A 21,430-nucleotide genomic window follows, 5' to 3' on the forward strand; every position below is an offset into this window, starting at 1 on the left:
GCCTTAACCCACTGAGCCACCCAGGTGCCCCCCAGAGATAGGAATTCTAAGCTCAAGTTCAGGAAAGCAGTTAGGAACCTCAGTCTAAATATTTATCTGCACCAATTTAACTGCAAGACTTGTGTCATCCCTGGAATTGCCCTTTGTCTCAGTTTGGGCTGCTATCCCTGAATATCATGGAATGGGTGGCTTAAACAACAGACATTAATTTCTCAGAGTTTTGGAGGCTAGAAGTCCAAGACCGAGGTTCCAGCGAGATTGGGTTCCTGCTGAAGATCCTCTCCATGGTTGATCGATGGCTGCTTTCTTGCTGTATCCTCACATGGCAGAGAGAGAAAGAGCTCATGCTAATCTCTTTCTCCTCTTATGAGGGCACTAATCCCATTCTGGGGCTTCATCTCAGGATTTCATCTAAAACTAATTACCTCTCTAAAGCTCCACCTTTGAATACTACCCCACTGGGAGTTAGGTTTTCAATATATTTAGACAGTGAGTGTGGGGGAAACCACCTAATTTGTAACAACCTTCCCCATCTAGAAAGAGATTCAGAAATTTAGGGACATAGATGAGATTTAAAAAATCATTATCAGTGGTGCTGCCTCTCTAGTACTTCTCTGGGAAATTGCCTTGATCTCTTACCAGGCCGCAGTCACCTTTTCTTCTTTCCTTCTACCAATCTGTCCGTACCTTCCCAGGAGTGCTCAAGCATTCAAACTCACTCTCATCAGAGCCCCGCAGTAGTATTACAATCAACAGTTGCCTCTAGTGCATCTCGTACTGTACATCTGGCTGAACAACTCAGAAAAATTTGGCCTTAAATCCTTGGTGCAAATCTCTTCGCAGAAAGATTCCCATATGTAGCAAGTATGAACCCTGGTCTGCTATTTAGGTGGGCAAGAAATAGAACCCTTATTTTCCTCTATTTTGACTTATTTCAGTGCCCCTAAAATCACCACTCTGCCAGTTTATAGAAACTCAATATTAGTCAATATATTGTCATCTTCTAGGTTCTGGGATGGGAGGCTTCACATAACACCAGAGTATTGAGGGAGTATTTGACCTCTCATTTTATCTGTGCATAGAAGAGCCTGCTGACATTGGCGTTGTCCTATGGGGACATGACTACATACATTTGCTGCTGAGATGTACTTTGTTTCTGTCCATATAACTCTTTCAGCCTGGTTGCTCTTTACCTAGGACCTTGTTTGGGCCAAAGTAATCATTTTTCTGCTTCCGGGCCATGTTAGATCAGAGAATCCCTGGAGGTTATTCATGGCCCTGTCTGCCTATAATTGCTCTGCAGCCTTTTGCTCCCCTTAGAAACATTGGCAAGAAAGGAGGCTGCTGGTAACATCTCCCAAGGTCTAATAAGTTGGTTCAGCAAGCTTTTCTGCCTTCAGAAAGTTGTTTTTGTTTTTCTTTTCTCCCCCTAACCCAACCCCTACCTCTTCTGTTTGACTCCAGCTTCTTTACTTGGTTTTCATTTTCCAACAAAACTGTGCCAGCTTACGCCATTTATTTGTTGATTGCTTTTCAATAGTTTTCCCCTTATCTCAGGCCGGGACAAGTTATTTTCCTTTAAAAAGTTTGCTAACGTGGCTAAATAGTCCATTAAATGAATTCATAAATGACATGATCATTATTTGAGCAGTTAGGCCCATTCTCAAATGGGGTTCTATTCTAAAATTCTTTATAAGATTTGGAAATACTAATATGACTTTTTTGCAAGAATTAAAAAAATAAAAATGGTTTGCATCTACGCTTCTGGAATTTTATTATAATATTGTTTACTGGAACTGCTTAATCTTATTTGTTTTATTAGATCATTTTTTTACTGCTCTACGAGATTCCAATAAACTCTTTAATAAACATCAAAACTTGAGAGCTCATCAGTCCCTGTTATTTCTGCACAAACAACTTGTTAACCCCATCCTGCCATCAGTTTTGTGCCAAGCAGATCAACTAGACATTAGCTTATAATTTCTTTTTTTCTTTATGTAGGTAATATACATTATTTGAAGAAGCCAATTGTAATGCAATTCAACACAGTACCTCTGATCAAATTACTCCTTCCAAAGGCAGCAGCTGGGAATATTTACTATGGAAATATCTGTCTTTAGAATGATTTCTAAAATCAAATTGCTGTAAACATAACCAAGAATTATGATGACTGTCTCTGTCACGAATACCTCTTGAGGTGGGAAAAGACAGTTTTCCAAATAAGAGACTCTTAGCTCTTTCTTAAGGCTAAACTATACTTTAATTGTATAGGTGCAATATTTTGTGGTCATAAACAATACTTACCAAATGCATTACTGGTCAAGTTAGGTATAATTTTGCGAGACTCAAACATTTGTAAATTCAGCTTGGGAACCTGCTCTAAGGCACCCCAGTTTATTAGAACAGTTTCCTTTGAGTTAGAAAAAGAACGTGGGACTATGGAACAAATATAAAAGAAAAATGGACATCTTTGATTACTTTTTCTCCTCTCTTCCTTATATCAGAGGATCACCATGTCCTACAATTTTACCTTTCAAATATAGTTTTCCTCTCTCCATTGCCATCCTCGAGTCGACTATCATCCCTTGCTTTAGGTAACAGAAATGTAGCTTCCCAGCTAGTCACCCCTCTTCAGGTTCATCCCTCACAAAACCTGAATGCATCCTATTCTAGAAGGATAACTCTAGAGTTCAACTCTGTCCACTCATTCCTTTCCTTAGAACCCTTAAGAGCTCCCCAATTTCTTTCATGTCAAGGCTGAGTTCCATAGCTTATACTACAAAGCCTTCAAAAGAGTGTCCCAGGTGATCATTCTTGGGTCATATCTGTGATCCAGACTTCATGCTCTCCCAGTAGTTCACCACCCACACCAAGCTGTTTCTCATTTCTAGCTTTGTCTTGACACATAAAAGGTGTTCACTTAATATATGTTGCATGGTTGGAACTCCAAACAGAGGAGAGCTAACAGTCTGTGGACCCCAAGCCCAAGCATTGGCATGGTGTAGTGGGCAGAGCAGCCATATATCCCATCTCTACTTCTTATAGCCATATGATTTTTTCACTTGGGCAGGCATCCTAGCTTTTCCTTGGTTAAAATGAGCATGAAATTCAGCTTGTGTCTGGCACATAGTAAAAACCTGGGAGATGGTAGTTTTCTTTCTTTCTTTTTTTTTCTTTTTAAAGATTTTATTTATTTATTTGACAGACAGAGATCACAAGTAGGCAGAGAGGCAGGCAGAGAGAGAGGAGGAAGCAGGCTCCCCGCGGAGCAGAGAGCCTGATGCGGGGCTCGATCCCAGGACCCTGGGATCATGACCCAAGCCAAAGGCAGAGGCTTTAACCCACTGAGCCACCCAGGCACCCCGTTTTCTTTCTTTTTAAAAAATTCCATCAAATTCTAGAGTTTAAGAGAGCAGCCAACTCTACTGATAAGTGCCTCACATCAGTTACAGCTGGTTACTTTTCTGGTCCTGACCCACATACCTATATTAACAACAGAACACAGAGACATAAATCTTGAAACTCATTCTGGAGGACGAAATATTACATTTTTATTGCCCAGGAGTAACATGTTGGTGGAATTTTCCTACCGGATTTCTCCTAGAAATGACGCAATGGGGAAAGGGACACGGGGTATGTACTTTTTGAAGGATGGGAGTTAAAAGGAAAAAATCAGAATGTCCAGAGTATGGGGTGCCTCTACAGGAGACTGACAAACATGAATGAGAAGTACTCAAAGTGTGTGTGGTGGCACTCGTATATCTGACCTACTTTATAATTTTGCCCAGGGCCAGCTTTTTTCAGAGTGATTCAGAAAGGATGACTAACTTTGTGTCAGTAGTTCAAAATTGGAAAATCAGGAGTGCCTGACCAATATTCCCTAACCTAGAGCCAGGCCTCCTGATGAGAAAGTGAAGAGGAAGAGAGGCAGATGGGAGAATCAAGAGCAGATGCAAGTTATTTAAAAGTAATACAATAATTCAGCAGGAATGGAGTGGAAATTCAACAACTTATTGGGTATGACATTTGGGTAAATTAAACTGAACAGGCATCTAGGAAATACCAGATAGGAAAAGCAAAATGAAGGCTCAAGCTGGCAAGCAAGAAAAGGAAAAGGAGTAAATGAAAACAAAGAGTTTCAGGCCAAGGGGAAGTCTCTCACATTTGCTGTATGTTACATTCAGATTTTCATTTTTTAAATGAAAAATTTAATTATATGTTTACAAGTAACCAAGCATTTAGTGCCAGGTAGAAAATTGTTTGTTTCACTGATTTTCCTCCTTTTTACTTCTTCGTGGCATACACATACACACACACACACACACACACACACACACACGCACAGACCCCCACACCCATACACACAACTTGGTCATTTTTCTGCTTAATGTTTTTGGGAGATGAAAGTTTTCAGATTTGGTTTGCTGCAAAGCCAGTAAGACTTCATAAAATATACATGTTCCCATACAGTAGAAATTCATCTCTTATTTTAATTGTTTATTTTTGATCTATAGATGCTCTAGGGGTTATGAGAGAGTAGGGGTAGAATTATAGATAGAGTGGAGACAGACAAGTGAAAGATAAATCAAACCAGGATGAGCTCCAAGGAAAAAGGGTAAGTAAATAGCTCGATCTGAAACATGAAAATGCCTATTAAATAGAGATAGGAACAGCTATTTGTCAAAATTTTTAATATTGATTGTTTGTTGATCTTTCTGCCTGAGAGTCATGCTGCGGCCATTCTTACTGATTTATCAAATAGATACCTTGCTTTGGAGATCTTTAAGGAGTGTGGGCTTGCTTCATCTAAATCAACATTAACAAACTTCAAGCAGAATTCCGAATTTCACTTACTGGTGAGTTGGTTACAAGATAAAGACAGAGTTAATTTGTCAAGTTTGGCCTCCTACAGGGAGATACTCTTACTCATGGCTTCAAAGTAAATTTGACTCAATCTACTGGACTTTGAACCAAGATTCTAATTAAAGGAACCCATTTTCTTGGCATTTCTATATTCTGCATGTCACATTTTTATATAGGTGCCTATACAGGTATAAATGTTCTATTTTTCCTCTTCAAAGATATTCTATCTTGGAAACCAAAAGACAATCAGGACTTTGTTCGGTCTTTTTCCTTTCCCCCCTCTTCACACTTGTCTGCCACTTCCACTCAGCGTGGCTGCAGTCCTTTTTCTTTTTATTTCCTCACTGTTGGGTCAGACTTCAGCATAGAAGTCTAAAAATAAAGTCTAAGATGACAATAAGAGCTTCCAGGGAAATAAAACAAAGGGGAGAAAACATGAAAAGGACTTGAAAATAAAAGCATACAAAAGCACAGTGCATGAAGGATGAGGGAGTCGAAAAGATTATGGAATTAAGGAAAATGTGATAATGTAATCTTAAAAAAGTGAAATGTTTAAAATGAAAAGTCATAGGGAGTGGGAGGTACAGGCTTCCAGATAGGGAATGAATAAGTGACAAGGATGAAAGGTACAGTGCGGGGAACATAGTGGATGGTATTGTCATAGTGTCATGTGGTAGATGGTATCTATACTTTCGGTGAGCATAGGATTAACGTATAGACTTGTTGAATCACTATGTGGTACAACAGAAACTCATGTAACTTTGAAAAAAGTCAAAATGGGGTAATAAACACAACTTCTCTGAAAAAAGAAAAAAAGCTGTAAGAGAGTAAAGAGTTTAAAAATGAAACTAAAGCAAAGGTTTTTTTCAGAAGTTTTGTTACCAAAGAGGAAGAATTTCAGGCAAATCCTATTACATTGCACTATAATTATATAACAAAGTTTATTACTAAACACAAGACACTATAAAAATAAATGATAGAGGAGACAAGATATGTTTCTTCTTTCTTTTCTTTTCTTTTGAAGATTTTATTTATTTGAGAAAGAATGAGAGAGACACAGAGAGAAAGAGAGAGCCCGAGAGCATGAGTCAGGGGCAGAAACACAGGGAGTGGAAAAGGGAGAAGCACACTCCCCGCTGAGCAGGGAGTCCAATGCAGGGGTCGATCCCAGGACCCTGAGATCATGACTTTAGCCAAAGGCAGACACTTAACTGACTGAGCCACCCAGGTGCCCCAAGACCATTTCTTCTTTTTTGTTTTCTTAAATTATTATTGTTTTTATTAACATATAATGTATTATTTGTTTCAGGGTGTATGGGTCTGTGATTCATCAGTCTTATACAATTCATAGCATTCACCATAGCACATACCCTCCCCAAAGTCCATCACCCAGCCACCCCTCCCTCCCACCCCCCTCCACTTTAGCAACCCTCAGTTTGTTTCCTTACATTAAGAGTCTCTTATGGTTGGTCTCCCTCTCTGGTTTCATCTTGTTTCACTTTTCCCTCCCTTCCCCTATGATCCTCTGTCTTATTTCTCAAATTCCTCTTATCAGTGAGTTCATATGATAATTGTCTTTCTCTGATTGACTTATTTTGCTTAGGATAATACCCTCTAGCTCCATCTGTGCCATTGCAAATGGCAAGATTTCAATTTTTTGATGGCTGCATAATATTCCATTGCATATATATACCATATCTTCTTTATCCATTCATCTGTTGATGGACATCTGGGCTTTTTCCGTATTTTGGTTATTGTAGACATTGCTGCTATAAACATTGGGAAGCATGTGTCCCTTCAAATCACTGTGTTTGTATCCTTTAGATAAATACCCAGTAGTACAATTGCTGGGTCATAGGGTAGCTCTATTTTCAACTTTTTGAGGAACTTCCATACTGTTTTCCAGAGTGTTTGCACCAGCTTGCATTCCTACCAGCAGTGTAAGAGGGTCCCCCTTTCTCCACATCCTCGCCAACATCTGTTGTTTTCTGAGTTTTTCATTTTAGCCATTCTGACAGGTATGAGGTACTATCTAATTGTGGTTTTGATTTCTACTTACTTGACGCCAAGTGATATGGAGAATTTTTTCATGTCTGCTGGCCATTTGTAGGTCTTCTTTGGAGAAATGTCTGTTCCTGTCTTCTGCCCATTTGTTGACTAGATTCTTTGTTTTTTTGATGTTGAGTCTGATAAGTTCTTTATACAGTTTGGGTACTAGCCCTTTACCTGATAAGACATCTGCAAATAACTTCTCCCATTCTAGAGGTTGCCTTTTAGTTTTGTTGACTGCTTTCTCTGCTGTAAAAAACCTTTTACAGTTTATTTTACCTTTGGTTTCCTTGGCCTTTGGAGATGTGTCTTGCAAGAAGTTGCTGCAGCTGAGGTCAAAGAAGTTGCTGCCTGTGTTCTCAAGGATTTTGATGGATTCCTATCTCACATTGAGGTCTTTCATCCATTTTGAGTCTATTTTTGTGTGTGGTATTAAGAAATGGTCCAGTTTCATTCTTTTGCATGTGGCTGTCCAATTTTCCCAACACCATTTTTTTCCATTGGACATTCTTTCCTACTTTATCGAAGATTAGTTGGCCATAGAGTTGAGGTCCATTTCTGGGCTCTCTATTCTGTTTCCATTGATCTATGTGTCTGTTTTTCTGCCAGTACCATACTGTCTTGATGATTACAGCTTTGTAATAGAGCTTGAAGTCTGGAATTGTGATGCCACCAGCTTTGGTTTTCTTTTTTAACATTCTTCTGGCTACTTGGGGTCTTTTCTGGGTCCATACAAATTTTAGGATTATTTGTTCCATTTCTTTGAAAAAAGTTGATGGTTATTTTGATAGGGATTGCATTAAAAGTATAGATTGCTCTAGATAGTGTTGTGGTTAATGTAGAGCATGAAATCAGCCATAATACCTGGCTTGCTAAAATGTAACACAGAGCCTGCTGGGGGCGAAGGAGGGTTTTGGAGAAGGGCGTAGGCCTTTGGAATGCTGAGGCCTGGGTGACCACTCTGCTGTTGGAACGCTGCAGGGAGTCGCCTTCTGGAAGCTTTCTTAGCCTGAACAGCCACCCTGTGATCTAAGAGATGTATGCATTGTCCCTTAGGCTATGTTTAGCAGAACACGCAGATTAGCATATTGTATCTTTCCTGTAAACAGATCCTCTTAGTTTCAGTAAGAACCTTGTCACACATCACTGCTTGAGAAACAGTGATAAAGATTTGTGATTATCCTGAAGGACCAACAAAAGCAGAAGCAAAAAGAGCAAAAGGGTCTTCGCCTCTCAGCTTCACCCTCTTGCCTTCTCCTCTCACAGGAAAGTTTGGAGTAATCTTTCATCCGTCTGTACGGGGATTGCTGGCCATTCCTGGCAAGTGGTAACCCCGACATGAGCACCTTGCAACAGACACCATACGGACCCCGCCGAAAAAGTAGTTTGCACACAGTAAGTTGGCATCAGCTCATGGTTGAGTTCGGGGAAGTTTCAGGCTTGGGTATTTTTATAGAATTAAAAGTTCTCTAAGAATTCCACAGATATGGGGCAAAGCCTCTCTCTCAAACAGAGACAATATATTAAGGTTTTAAAGCAATTCTTAAAGGCTAATGGGAGTACTATAACTAAGAAACAGAGCCTTAAACTGAATGGGACCTCTGTAACTGAGGACCAACTTCAAGGTTTGTTAGAGGTTGTTATTGAACAGAACCCATGGTTCCCTGACCTAAGAACTTTAGATTTAGATGTATGGGAGACAATTGGAAAGAACTTGAAACGTTGTCATAAACAAGGTAAAATGGTGTCTTTTACTTCTCTTCCTATGTGGGGTCTAGTCAGGTCTGCCCAGGCTCCTTTATATACTGAGGACACTTCAAATGTCTTTAAAGAAAAAGAAGGGAAACCTACAACTCCTTCCAAATTTGCCTTTTGACTTCTCAAGTTAGGCCCAACAAAGAGAAAGAGCTCCCTTCTCCCCTTGACTAGGAAACTCCACCTCCTTCCCCCTTTCTCCCTCCACTTAGTGATCCTTAAGGTAGCATAGACATTTTCACAATATTTGTTCTTCCAATCCATAAGCGTGGAACATTTTTCCATTTGTTTGTGTCTTCCTCAATTTCTTTCATGAGTGTTCTTTAGTTGTCTGAGTACAGATTTTTTTTGCCTCTTTGATTAGATTTATTCCTAGGTATCTTACGATTTTGGGTGCAATTGTAAACGGAATTGACTCCTTAATTTCTCTTTCTTCTGTCTTGTTGGTGTATAGCTGTGTGGGCTATGAAAAGTGAACATATTTTAACATTGGTTGTTTGACTTTGGGCAGGTTTTTAATATATGAATTGGAGATAATGACATTTTCTCTACTTACCTAGAGTGAGCTACACTGTGCATATGATAGAATATGTGATTAACTATAAAGATCCAGATATAAAAATGGGGTAGTGTTTGGTTTTGAGATAATAATATCAGAACTACTTGAAATGTTAAAGTTTATCTGTCAATGAATCCCCCCGCCAATTAGAAGAACATGTGTATGGTTCAAAATACAATATATACAAAAGGATAATTAGTGAAAGGCTCATCAGCTAATTTCCCCCTTATGATTGGCTTATTCAGTCATTTGACACATATTTATTAACTGTAAGGAATCCATATCACGCCACAATTAGAAGTAATATAGATTGTTTGTATTGGACAGCGTTCCTCAACTGTTACTCAGGAACTCTTTGGGTACTGTCATCATTTGTACATTAAAATAAAAAAAGCAAAACACACAAAGTAAGAAAATGTATGCTCAGTTTTGTTGTAAAAAAAAAAAGAATGCAAGAATTTCCTGCATTCCTGCTATTTGAGGGGAATGTTTGACAACTTAATTTGCCTTTGATCTTGCATAAATGCTTCCATATCTGTATCTCTCCTCTTCTCCAAAGCAGTGGTCTTTCTGAGGCTGGCAGTAGGACCGTCTACACATTTCCACTGTATTTGGATAGACTTGCCTTTTATTTTGAGGATATAGGGCAAAAAACATGGAGAAGCTTTTCTCTGGGACCTGAACTGTGTTAAGTATATGAATAGATGCTTGGGGTTACAATTGGTACTTGCTGTGCTGAGTGCCAGATCCTGTGTGACAAAGGGGCTTTCATCCATTGTGTGGATATGATAAATAAAGACTTCTCAAGCAGTCAAAGGGACCCCTTTTGCTCATGCTAAAGATTTCATACTGTAGTGCGTATCTCTGAATGTATGGCCCTTTATATTGTCTGCAGGACTTAGAGAGCCAGTTGTTGTATCAAAGGGTATAGGCATTTTAATTTTTGATAGAGATTGCCAGATTCCTCTCAGTGATTGTGACAATTTACAATGTCATCAGAAATGTAAGAAAATGGCTGTTTCCTAATACCCTTATACCCTATCCAAACATTACTGATCTTTGCCAATCTGTTAGATAAAAAAAATCTACTTGTAGTTTGAATTTACATTTCTTTTATTATGGGTAAGATAAGCAGCTTTTCATATATTTACATTGCTGGGTATTTTTTGTCTAGTAAACTATCTCATATCTTTTGTTCATTTTTCTTTTGAGTTATTCATCTTTTTCTTATTGATTTGTTGATGCTTTTCACATATTAGGAAAATTATCTTGTTCTGTAATGAGTTGTGAAAGTTTTTCCCAGCTTGTTTTTTACTTTTCTTTTTGCACTTTTCCATACAAAGATTTTTAAATATTCTTATGTAGTCATACTTATTAATCATTTATTTGTGAGCCTGGGATTTTAAAAATCATACTTTAAAAAGGCCTTCCCTGCTTGAAGATAATAAAAAATAAGAAATAAAGTACCTCCCCATCTCTCTTCTATTTCTTTTAAGGCTTTATTTTTCACTTTAATTTATGTCTATATTTATTTATTTATTGGAGAGAAGGAGAGAGCGAGCACAAGTAGGGAGGAGGGGCAGAGGGAGAAGAAGAAAGAGAATCTCAAGCAGGCTCCACGCTCAGCACCGTGACCCTGAGATCATGACCTGAGTCAAAATCAAGGTAATATGCTTACCTGACTGAGCTACACAGGTGCCCCTATTTTTCACCTTTAAATCTTTGATCTATTTGGAACCTATTTTTGTGGAAATTGTGAAGTAAGTATCCTTTTTCTCTTAAATTATTTTTACCCCCAGAGTTTTCTGTTCTTTCTTTTTTTTCTTTTATTAACTTTAGAACCAGTTATTTTAGTTCCAAAAGAAATCTCCCTGGTAGATTTTTGGGTTTGTGTGAATTTTTAAATTGACTTGATGAGAATTAACACCTTTATGATGATTAAGACTTTTGAGAATGTGGAATGTCCTTCTATTAGCTTAGATCATTTTTGTGGAACTTATTTTTTAAGTCCTTTAAAACTGTTTTGTATAGCTCCTGCACATTTCTTGTTAAGTTTATCCACAGGAATTTTACATTTTTTTAAAAGATTTTATTTATTCATTTGACAGACAGAGATCACAAGTAGGCAGAGAGGCAGACAGAGAGAGAGAGGAAAGCAGGCTCTCCGCTGAGCAGAGAGCCCAATGTGGGGCTCCATCCCAGGACCCTGAGATCATGACCCGAGCCGAAGGCAGAGGCTCAACCCAGTGAGCCACTCAGGCACCCCAGTATTTTACATTTTTGTGCTACTTTTATAAATAAGGGAATTTCCTCCGATTATTTCTTATAATTGTTATATGTATACATGAAGGTTATTGGTTTCCATATATTACTTTTTTGGAGCATGACTTCATTGCATTCTCTTAGTTACAAATACTATTCTCTCAATTAGTCTCAGTTGATATTCTTGGGTTTCTAGGCAATCATCTTACTTACAAATCATGATAATTTTACTTTTTCTTTTATAATTTTTCTCTCTTCTTTCAGTTACCTAATTTCGTTGCTGAAAGGATATTGACCTTTGAGCTGGACCCAGACAGTTAGAGGCTCCTTACCCCCTACCCTGCAGGCACTAGTAGCTGTCCCAAAGACATGGCTTTGAGATAGCAATGTGTTGAGACCATCGAGATGGTATATGTGAATGAACCCATGTAAGGCCTCTGTAGAAACTTTTAAGATTTGGTGGATAGGTGCAGAGATTTTCCCATCTTGTTGCCCCCAAAGACAAGCCTTATCTGTAAGTTCCCTTGCTTACTTATTTATTTAGTGCCACCTACCAGTCTAGAGTGGTCTGCTTCTTTCTTTGGTCTCTCCTTACCCTTGAAGCCAGTTTCCAATTTCATCCAGGCAATTCCTGAGTTTTCGAGCCAACATTCATTGACTAGCCAGATGCTCCAGTATAATATGAAATATAAGTGGCACAAGTGAACTTGTTGCAGACTTTAATGGGAATTTTCTAATATTCTCACTGTGATATTAACTTTTGGGCTGAAGTATGTATTTATATACTTACCATATTAATGAAGCATGCAGCATCTATTCATGTTCTATCATACTTTTCTTTTAAAATTAGGAATAGGTATTACATTTTATCAAATGACTTTTTAGCACCCATAGAGATGATAATACGCTTCTTCTTTAATCCTCTTAAATAAACAGAATTTTAAAAATAGATTTCCTAATATTTAGTCCTAGCAGTCCCTGCAATTCCAGAGTAAACTCCACTTGATTGTGGTATTTTATTACTTTATTATGCTTCTGAGTTCTGTTTCCCAGTGTGTCAAAGCATTCTTCCTTTACTGTTTATAGGAAGGGTTGTTTTTTTGTTTGAAATGTAGAAGAAATTATGTTATAGATTATGCCAGCTTTTTCAACCTCTCTTTTTTTGATGTGAACCATTGGATTTTCAGTGATGTGGTCTGGTTTGGGGGGGATTTGGGGGGCTTTATGTGTTAAATTCCTGATTTGCCTACATTGAATCAGTGAGCCAAGTATATTCACTTACATTTTTATTCTTCTAAAAATCCAATGTCATATCTCAGTACAGCTTTGCTCACCCCATCCCCACCATCCAAAGTCGACTGTAGAGTGACAAATCATTCCCTCTAGGGTCCTGTTCAAATGACACCTTCTTCATGAAGACTTCCTAGTCCCTCCAACTCAGAGACAAACTCTTTCTTTAAGGATAACTTGACGTTTTTCTTTGCAATTGTCTTCTGACACTTCCCAGTTTTCTGACTTACATTATTTAACAGATTCATTAGATATTTGTAGGCATTAGGCAAAATATTTTCATGATATTATATCATTTAATCCCTGTCACAGTCCTATGATTGAAATACTATACAAATAAAATAATGTGAACCTGGAGAGTCAATAATTCTTTTTAGGTCACAGAGCTGGTAGGATGGCTGCAAAGTAGAAATTCAGTTCCAGTCTATATGATTTGAAACCACATACTCCTTCCAGCAAATCATGTTGATAAAGCTGCAGATCACCTTCACAATTATGCGGTATGTTTCTCTTTGCTCTATGCAATTCCAGTTTCCTTCAGGGTCTTGTCTGTGTCTTCATTTTCTTGGAATCCCCTATATCTTCTTGCACATGGGAGGAAGGAAACAAAAGCTGATTAAATTGGTAGAACAAAGTGCCTATCTTGAATGTGGTTCCAATAAAATTTCAAAATGAATTATGGAGTTTTACTCATGCATTTAATCTCTATTATAGTTCATCAATCCATACATTTATAAATTCTGGCAAAAAGATTCTCCAGAAGGATTTCTGGAACCATGGAATATGGGTTTTGCTTTCATGGTTACTGAGCTGTGGAGCATTCTGGTGGATGTTCCCTGGAGCCGGGTCACTGGGCAGGATTTTCAGTGTTAATTGGCTGTCATTTATCTCAATGCTGGAAAACTGTGGGGTGCTGCTTCCCCATCACCTCCTGGGTGTCTGATTCCTTTCTGGGCTGGCCAGAGCTTCATCATAGTTTCATCTAGAAGTGATAGCTTCCTCTTACAATCCTCACAGAACTCTATCTATAACACTCTTTTTATCACCTCTCACTTTCCCCCTGGTATTACAGTGATATATGTGCATGTCTTATTTCCTTTATTACGTGGTAAACACCTTAAGTTCTGAGCCATGTCAGATGCATTACCCACTGGGCTCACCTGGTGCTTGGCACATAGTAGGAGCTTAGTACATTTTAAAAAAGTGATTAAAGTAGGTTCTAAATTCAGCAAATCTCACTCCCCCGATCTTACTAGCACCATTTCAGCATTTTTTTTGCTGTTGCCCACTATTCATGTGGGTGGTGTGAGCTGAAATTGCTGAAAATGGATGTAATTTCCCTTGTTAATATAATTACTACCATATATTATCACAGCACTAGAGTCATAACATTCTCATTTTCAGTGGCCTATACACATCACCAAAATTATCTCTGGAGGAGAAATTTATCATGTTTGTTTTCAGTCACTGAGTGAAATGCTGCCAAGTTTGGTGAATATATATGCTCAGCTTCTTTTGAGTGACAAGTTTGTAAATGGGACCATCTTATGAAAAAAATGTAAACCCCCTATTTGCATCTGGACAATTTGTTAACCTTTGGATTATGAATTCAAGGCAGGGGTGGGTGGTGAACATGCTTTTTCTCTGTGGGTCTTTCATAGTTTAGGAAAATAATGAATGAGGAACTGAAGAACCTGGAGAGGGAACAGGGGAGGGAATATTTGACTCCTGCATTATGAGGGCAGCAGGACCATCTGGGGAGGCTAATGGCCTTGTCAGCTGAACTCAGGGTGGACAAAGACAGGATTTTGAATTGTGAGTACATGATCGAGCTCTAATAGTTCTCAACAAAGCCCAATATGAATTTACTTTTGCTTTTGGAGAGAGAGACTCTTTTTTTTTTTTAAAAGATTTTATTTATTTATTTGACAGACGGAGATCTCAAGTAGGCAGAGAAGCAGGCAGAGAGAGAGGAGGAAGCAGGCTTCCTGCTGAGCAGAGAGCCCGATGCGGGGCTTTATCCCAGGACTCTGGGATCATGACCTGAGGCAAAGGCAGAGGCTTTAACCCACTGAGCCACCCAAGTGCCCCTGGAGAGAGAGAGACTCTTGTTCTAAGAATCTTGTGTCAGCCGAGAATGTAAAGGGGACTTGAAGCAAGACTGAGTTGCAAGACTCTTGATTTTAGCTCAGCTCTTGATCTCAGGGTCCTGAGTTCAAGCCCCGTGTTGGGCTCCATGCTGGGTGTGGAGCCTACATAAAAAAGAAAAATAAGTCAAGAGAGGGCTCCCGTGGAAGCGGAGAGGACTCCTATTCAAATCCCAAAGTTGGATCCCATGTCACTTGGACACTAGAACTTTTGACTGCTTTATTTCTTACTAAGAAACATCCATTTCCTTGCAGTTTCAACCCCAAGGATACTTGTCCTTGGCCCTTTCTAGAAGTTTTTCATTTGCAATGGCTTTCAGCCCTGCTGCACATTAGAGGCACTTGGCAAGTTGTAAACAATAGATGTCCAGGCTCTACCCCTGGACATGTGTGTATGTATGTATACACACACACACACACACACACACAGAGTACCCATATACATATATATACATATGCATGTACACATATATACACACACATGCATTTAGTATATGTAAATTACATACACGTACATGTATGTATGTATCCCCAGGAGATTTAAATGTACAGGCTGAGAAACACTGTCGACTAAACAGTGTGAAAGGCAGGGAGTGGAGGCTTGAGTGACCCTTACAGGCCAGCAGTAGCATCAGCAGAACAAAGCTGCACCCAAGGGAAGTTTATAGCTTATAGCTACTATTTATGGCATCCTTACTCTGTGCCAGATACTTCCTTCATAAACTTCATCTGATTTTCACATGATCTTACACATTTTATTAACTCTATTTTACATGATCTTACATTTTATTAACTCTATTTTTCTTTTCTTTTTTTTTTTTAAAGATTTTATTTATTTATTTGACAGGGATCACAAGTAGGCAGAGAGGCAGGCAGAGAGAAGCAGGGGGGGTTGGAGGGGGTGGGGAGCAGGCTCCCTGCTGAGCAGAGAGCCTGACGTGGGGCTCGATCCCAGGACCCTGAGATCATGACCCGAGCCGAAGGCAGAGGCTTTAACCCACTGAGCCACCCAGTTGCCCCTTAACTCTATTTTTCAAATGAAGATATTAAAGTCCAAGTTTTCACTAGACCAAGTTTGAACTAGACCTTGAGCCCAGTTTAGTATGGGATCATTGCTTCTTAGGTCAATCTTATAGGGCTCTTGTAAGATTTCAGCCTGAATTGTGGGCCTTACAGTATTGAGCTTAAGAATTTCGGCTCTGGACTTGAATTTAAATAAATTAAAATCCTGGCTTTGTGATTTGGAACTAGATGATTGGAACCAGTTAGTTAACTGCTTTTCAGACTCTTAGTTTTCACGTGTACAATGGGAATAAAATAATTATAGGGTCTAACTGAGATAATGGTTCTAAAGTTGTTAGAATACTGGCTGGTCCAAGCTAAGTACCCAAACAGCACTACCTGTTATTATTAGAACTGGCTTAGGATAGAAAATGCAGGTGTTGAGCCCAGAAACCCAGCTATAAGGAACTGGAAAAGGCATTTGTTGCTATTGATACCTTATGGTATGAATTTTCTGTACCAGTCTCCATTGGCTAGGAAATGGAAAAAAATGAGGAAAATTACAAATAAAGTATATTAGTGATGCTCTTAGGTGCCTCCTTTCTTCATTTCTTCAGTTCTGAAAACCCTTCCGTATTGCTCCTCCATCCTCTGTGCCTAATGCCTGGGTCCAATCTCAGGTGGTAATGGGTTAAAAAGGTACCTGTCCCAGGGAGGTTTCACTTTTTGCTAAGAGACTCAATTAACCTTCAAGACCTAAAGGAATCAATCTTTATAGTGTAATTTAAGGCCCTGTGAGGGGTATTAGGGATATAATGTTGGGCAGGGGCTGTTCCTCTGGTCACCGGAGAGATACTGGTGCCATGCCTGCTTGAGGGATTGTCATCAGACAATCCTTATACAGAAGGCAGGGACCGCCTCCCGTTTACTTTAGTATCCTTCAGAGTCTTGTGTATAGCCCTGGGGACACAGTAAGTTTTTAAAAGTCTTCTGTTGAACAGAATTTTAAAGAATGTACTTAGTTGTCATCTTAATATTTATTGTTTCTGTCTAGGTATATATGAATGCTTAGTAAACTTTTCTTGCAAAATTTTGAAAAATATCCAGTAACTAATTACATTTTATATACTAAAAATTTTTATTTTATTTTATTTTTTTTACCCCAAATTCATTTGTTGGTTCAGAAAATGCATGTTGTCTACTCTATGCCAGATGCTGGGGGAAGCCCTTAGGGTTGAAGACATTCTTTCCACAGTGGCTGGGCTCATTTCCTTCATAGTTTATGTGAAGTTGACCAATTTCTCCTTCAGGTACATTCTGGGCCAAGTGAATGCCTGATCCTTTGGATCTAGCTGTTTGGGAACCCTATTCTTCAGCTTTCAACTCTTTTTCACTCACACTGTAAGTCCTTTTAAGGTCAGTGTTTACATTCTATGTATTCGAAAAAGGCAGTCAATTAAAAAACAAAATAATCCATCACCTCTCAGTTAATAGCAACACTGATGGAGAGTTCACCAAATGAATTATGAAGTACATCTCTTACTTTTATTACTTGGGATGTAGTTTTGTCATGACTCTATTGATGAATTTGAAGCGCTGATATTAATATTAACATGTCCCCCAGTTACTTAGTAGGCTTCCAAGGGACATTGTCCGCAGAGTGTCCCTGCCAATTTTAGTGTGTATTAAGACTAGTGACACATAGAATTAAGGCAAAAAATATTTAATCAAGGAATCTTTAATGATAGCAGACCTGAGAACAGTAATTTTGCATTTCTGACTATTGTCACATGTGGAATTTTCACTACTGGGTCACATTTACTTTGGTTTGTTGTCTCGATTTTGCATCTTGGATGATTTTGGCAGGTTTTGAGAAGGCAGTGACTCTGGAGACTGGCTGTGTGAGCTTTGAAATATGAAAGGGTGAAGGAATGATTTCATGATAAGGGAAAGAATGAGAGTAGTGGGGCCAACTCACTTGTGGGGAGAAGATATCAGAAAGGCAGAGGAGAGGACAGTGGAGGGGAGAGTGCCAAGCATGAAATTAGATGCCATTTCTGGGGTCAGACCTATCCTTGTACGGAAACAGAACCTCTGTTCCTTTCTGCAGTTTACTTAGTTTTACCCGTGGTGACTCTAACTTTGAGTGTATATCACTTGACAAAATTGATGGTCACCTATTTTTACATATCATTGTGCAGGTACATTTTGAGGGGAACTTCCATGCAAAGATTTATTGAATGCCTAAAATGTCATGAGCTCAGCATATATAAAGATGAGTGAACCCAGGCTCTTGCGTTCTAAGAGGTACAAGTAGACGAAACAATCTATCTGTATATAACCAACCAAATGACCAACCAAACAACCAGCCAACAAGGCAAGTGCTAAGTTGATGGGCTGGGCAAAAGCTGAGGAGGGTTTATTTAATTTAGTCTATGAGATTAGAAAGGGTTTAAAAGTAAAATTTTCCCAGTATTGAAGTGGGTAAAGACTTGGAGGAGAGACTCAACATGGTTTATTGTGGGAGTGGCCAAGTAGATCAATGTGGTAGGATTGCTGGGCACTTGGGAAGAAGTGGAAGGTAAGGTTAGGGGAGACAAACTGGGGCTAGGGTATGAAGGTAAGGGTGATGGATTGCAGAGATGAATAAGCACAAAGTTGGGTAATACCATCTGAAGGATGCGACTACAGAAGCGTTAAAGGGAGACTAATAGTGATCAAGTTTTTGGCCCTAGCTCTAACTCCTGACAGAGGGCAGAAGAGGGGGAAGTTCCAGCTTGAGAATGTATATAACTAAAACATTTTAATTATATCCTGACTGCAAGCCCGGGCTGACCAAGGTTTTCTGGAGGGGAGTGTGGGAGCGGGGAAGGATACTCTGAAAGCAAACCTCTAAAGCACAAGGGGTCCACAGTGCCCAGCTGTGCTGCCCTCCCAGAAAGAGTGTGGACAGCTTTAGCTGCAACCTCTCTCACTGGGACTTCTGTAGCATGGACCAGAGGGAAGGGGGAACAGCTGGTATCCAGGATGACTGGGACTGCAGACATGCCAGGTTGTTAGCCAGTCTAGGTCACGTGAACTGGGCCATCTCAAAGGTGTTTAGAGGCAAGATGAACCCAGCCAATGAGCTCAGAGTTCATTCCAAGTGTGCCAGACCTGGGTCTAAGGTGGGGATGTTCAATTCCAGAGACCCTCATGAATGGGAAATTAGTATTCCTAATGTAGTCTTTCTTTTGGTCTGGAAAGATTGAGAAGTGGATTAGGATGAGCCTTTTCTTTTGGCAGAAAGTCAGTAGTCATCTCCTTTCCCCTTTAAAATGTCTGTAGAATAGGAACACTGTTATGGAAATTAGTTAGCAGCTGCTGTACGCAAATGTTTAGAAAATTAATATTACTCACATTATGCAGCACGGAAACGGAATTTTAATGAAGCACAGAAACTACAGGCACATTGACCCCTTCCCCTTATCAGAGAAATCTCAGAATGCTCAACTTTCTTTGAGGAAACTCATTTCTACTAGGCTTCTATAGGCCTATTAGTGACAAAAATAGCACATTCACAACCCAAAGGAGCAAACATTTCAGAACATATTGTACTAAAATATGACAGTGTCAGCTAAACCATTATCTATACTTATTTCTTATTATTAATTCTTAACAATTAGCTGTTCTTTGTTGCATGGTAATGGGATTTGCCATACTATAAAAAATGCTTTGAAGTTGTTAAGTGTCAGACCTTGTTTGTGCCAATTCTCTTAGAGATGATTGTTATTTGCCCTACAACCTGCTGGGGATGTGGCCTGCGTTGGGCAGGAATATGTATGTATGTGTGGGGTAGGGGTGGGAGGGTGGTGTGGTGGGGAAGGGGGAAAGGACAAGGATTCCATGCTGAAAAGCCTATCTTTCCAAAGCTCAACCTGGAAAGACCTACCAAAGTTGACACAAATGCCCTCACCCAGTTCTGAGGTTATGCAATGTTATCTTAGGGGTGTGGGGCCCCCAGGGAAATGTGCAGAGGAAAATTTGGGCAGAGAGTAGTCAACTTTCAGGTGGCATGATGGCATGATGAAAACAAACACACAAAACCTTGTGGGGCAGCACGGGAAATGCTCTGAAGGTAAGAGATCTTTTGGTTTTAACTGAAGGGAAAGCTCAGGAGGGAGGAGAAAAAGCAAGCTTTTAAGGGTAGAGTGTCTGTTATCTAATTTATAACCTCAACCCATGTAAAAAGGTATTCTGTGGCATCAGGGTGCACCATGAGTGCTCTTGCCAAAGAAAAGTGTTGTCAACAGTGCAGGGAGGTGTAGGAGGGATGTGACAGAAAGAAAAGCAAGAAAAAAGGACCAGTGCTAGAAATGACATGGAGACAGGAGTGCATTTACTCTTTGTGTGGAAGTTTGCTTTATACAGTATGTTATGTATTCATTATTTAAATGCATCACCATCTACCCTGGGATGAAAATGTGTGTGTGTGTGCATGCACATGCACATGTGTGCAGAGGTTTGATGCTGTGTGTGGGCGTGGGTAGAAAGGTGTAGATCTTTAACCTTACCACCACCACCTATATTTACTGAGTACTCATAGGGGACAGGCCCCAGGCATTGGTCCTGAATCTGGTGCTGGTCCTAAGGGCCAGTGATATTTGTCATCTGCAGAATAAGACTTTTTAGTCTGCAGTGGTGTGCAGGAACCATTGTGTATGAGCTCACAAGATCTTGCAACCTGATGTCAGGTTGGTAGCTTGCAATCAGCCATGGTAGGAGTATTTATACCACAGGAACTGGCAGAAGTTGCAAACCAAGTTTTCCCCTTCTCTTCACCCCCAGCCGCAGAGCTGATTGGTAAACCAGAGGATATTTACCAGCATGTCACTGGGTCTCTGCCATTCAGATGAAGAGGAAATAGGAAGGGAAACAACTCCCTTCAGAGAAGAGGAGAGCTGCTTGCCAACTTTTTATCTGTTCTTCAACATTAATCTGTTGGCTGAGAGAGGCATGGGTTAACAGTGGAAAGAATATGAGCATCAACGTTGAACAAACCTAGATTGGAATCTCCACTCAGCCCCATGCTTGTGGTACTGCCTCAGCTGAGCTCTCTCCAACTTTTCTGAGGCTCAGTTTCCTCATCTATAAAGTGGGGATATAGCATTCACCTTGCTAGGGTCAGATTTACGAACGATACCTATATAACGACCAGTTGTTAAATGTCTGCAACTTCCTTTGACATGTATTAAAAAGTGGGTGGATGGATAGAAGGATAGATGTGTCACAAATCAAGGAGAGCAGGATGGTAGAATCAAGGTAGTGAGTATACGGGTGTTTGCTATAAAATCAACTGTTCTGTAATTCTTATGATAAAATGTGGAAACAAAGGAAACCTAGTAAGCAGCAGTACTGACAATGATATTGATAAACAATCACAGTAGCAGAGATGACTCATCTTTTGTCATCTCCCTTCCTGACTGTTCCAGAAACACCATGGTTCTGGAACATTCTAGGTTCT

At 39.5% G+C, this 21,430-nt stretch overlaps 1 long non-coding RNA gene across 2 annotated transcripts in view; it reads left to right on the top strand.

The window, feature by feature from the left end:
• The first annotated feature begins 8,176 nt into the window (after positions 1-8,176).
• Positions 8,177-21,430, top strand: part of LOC308346975 — a 181,040-nt gene continuing 167,786 nt past the window's right edge. For both annotated transcript variants that reach the window (XR_013967222.1, XR_013967223.1), the window contains exon 1: positions 8,177-8,307. This is a non-coding gene — a long non-coding RNA (uncharacterized lncRNA). The remainder of the gene's footprint in view (positions 8,308-21,430) is intronic.

This window comes from Martes martes (assembly GCF_963455335.1).
Source record: "Martes martes genome assembly, chromosome: 8".
NCBI lineage: Eukaryota > Metazoa > Chordata > Mammalia > Carnivora > Mustelidae > Martes > Martes martes.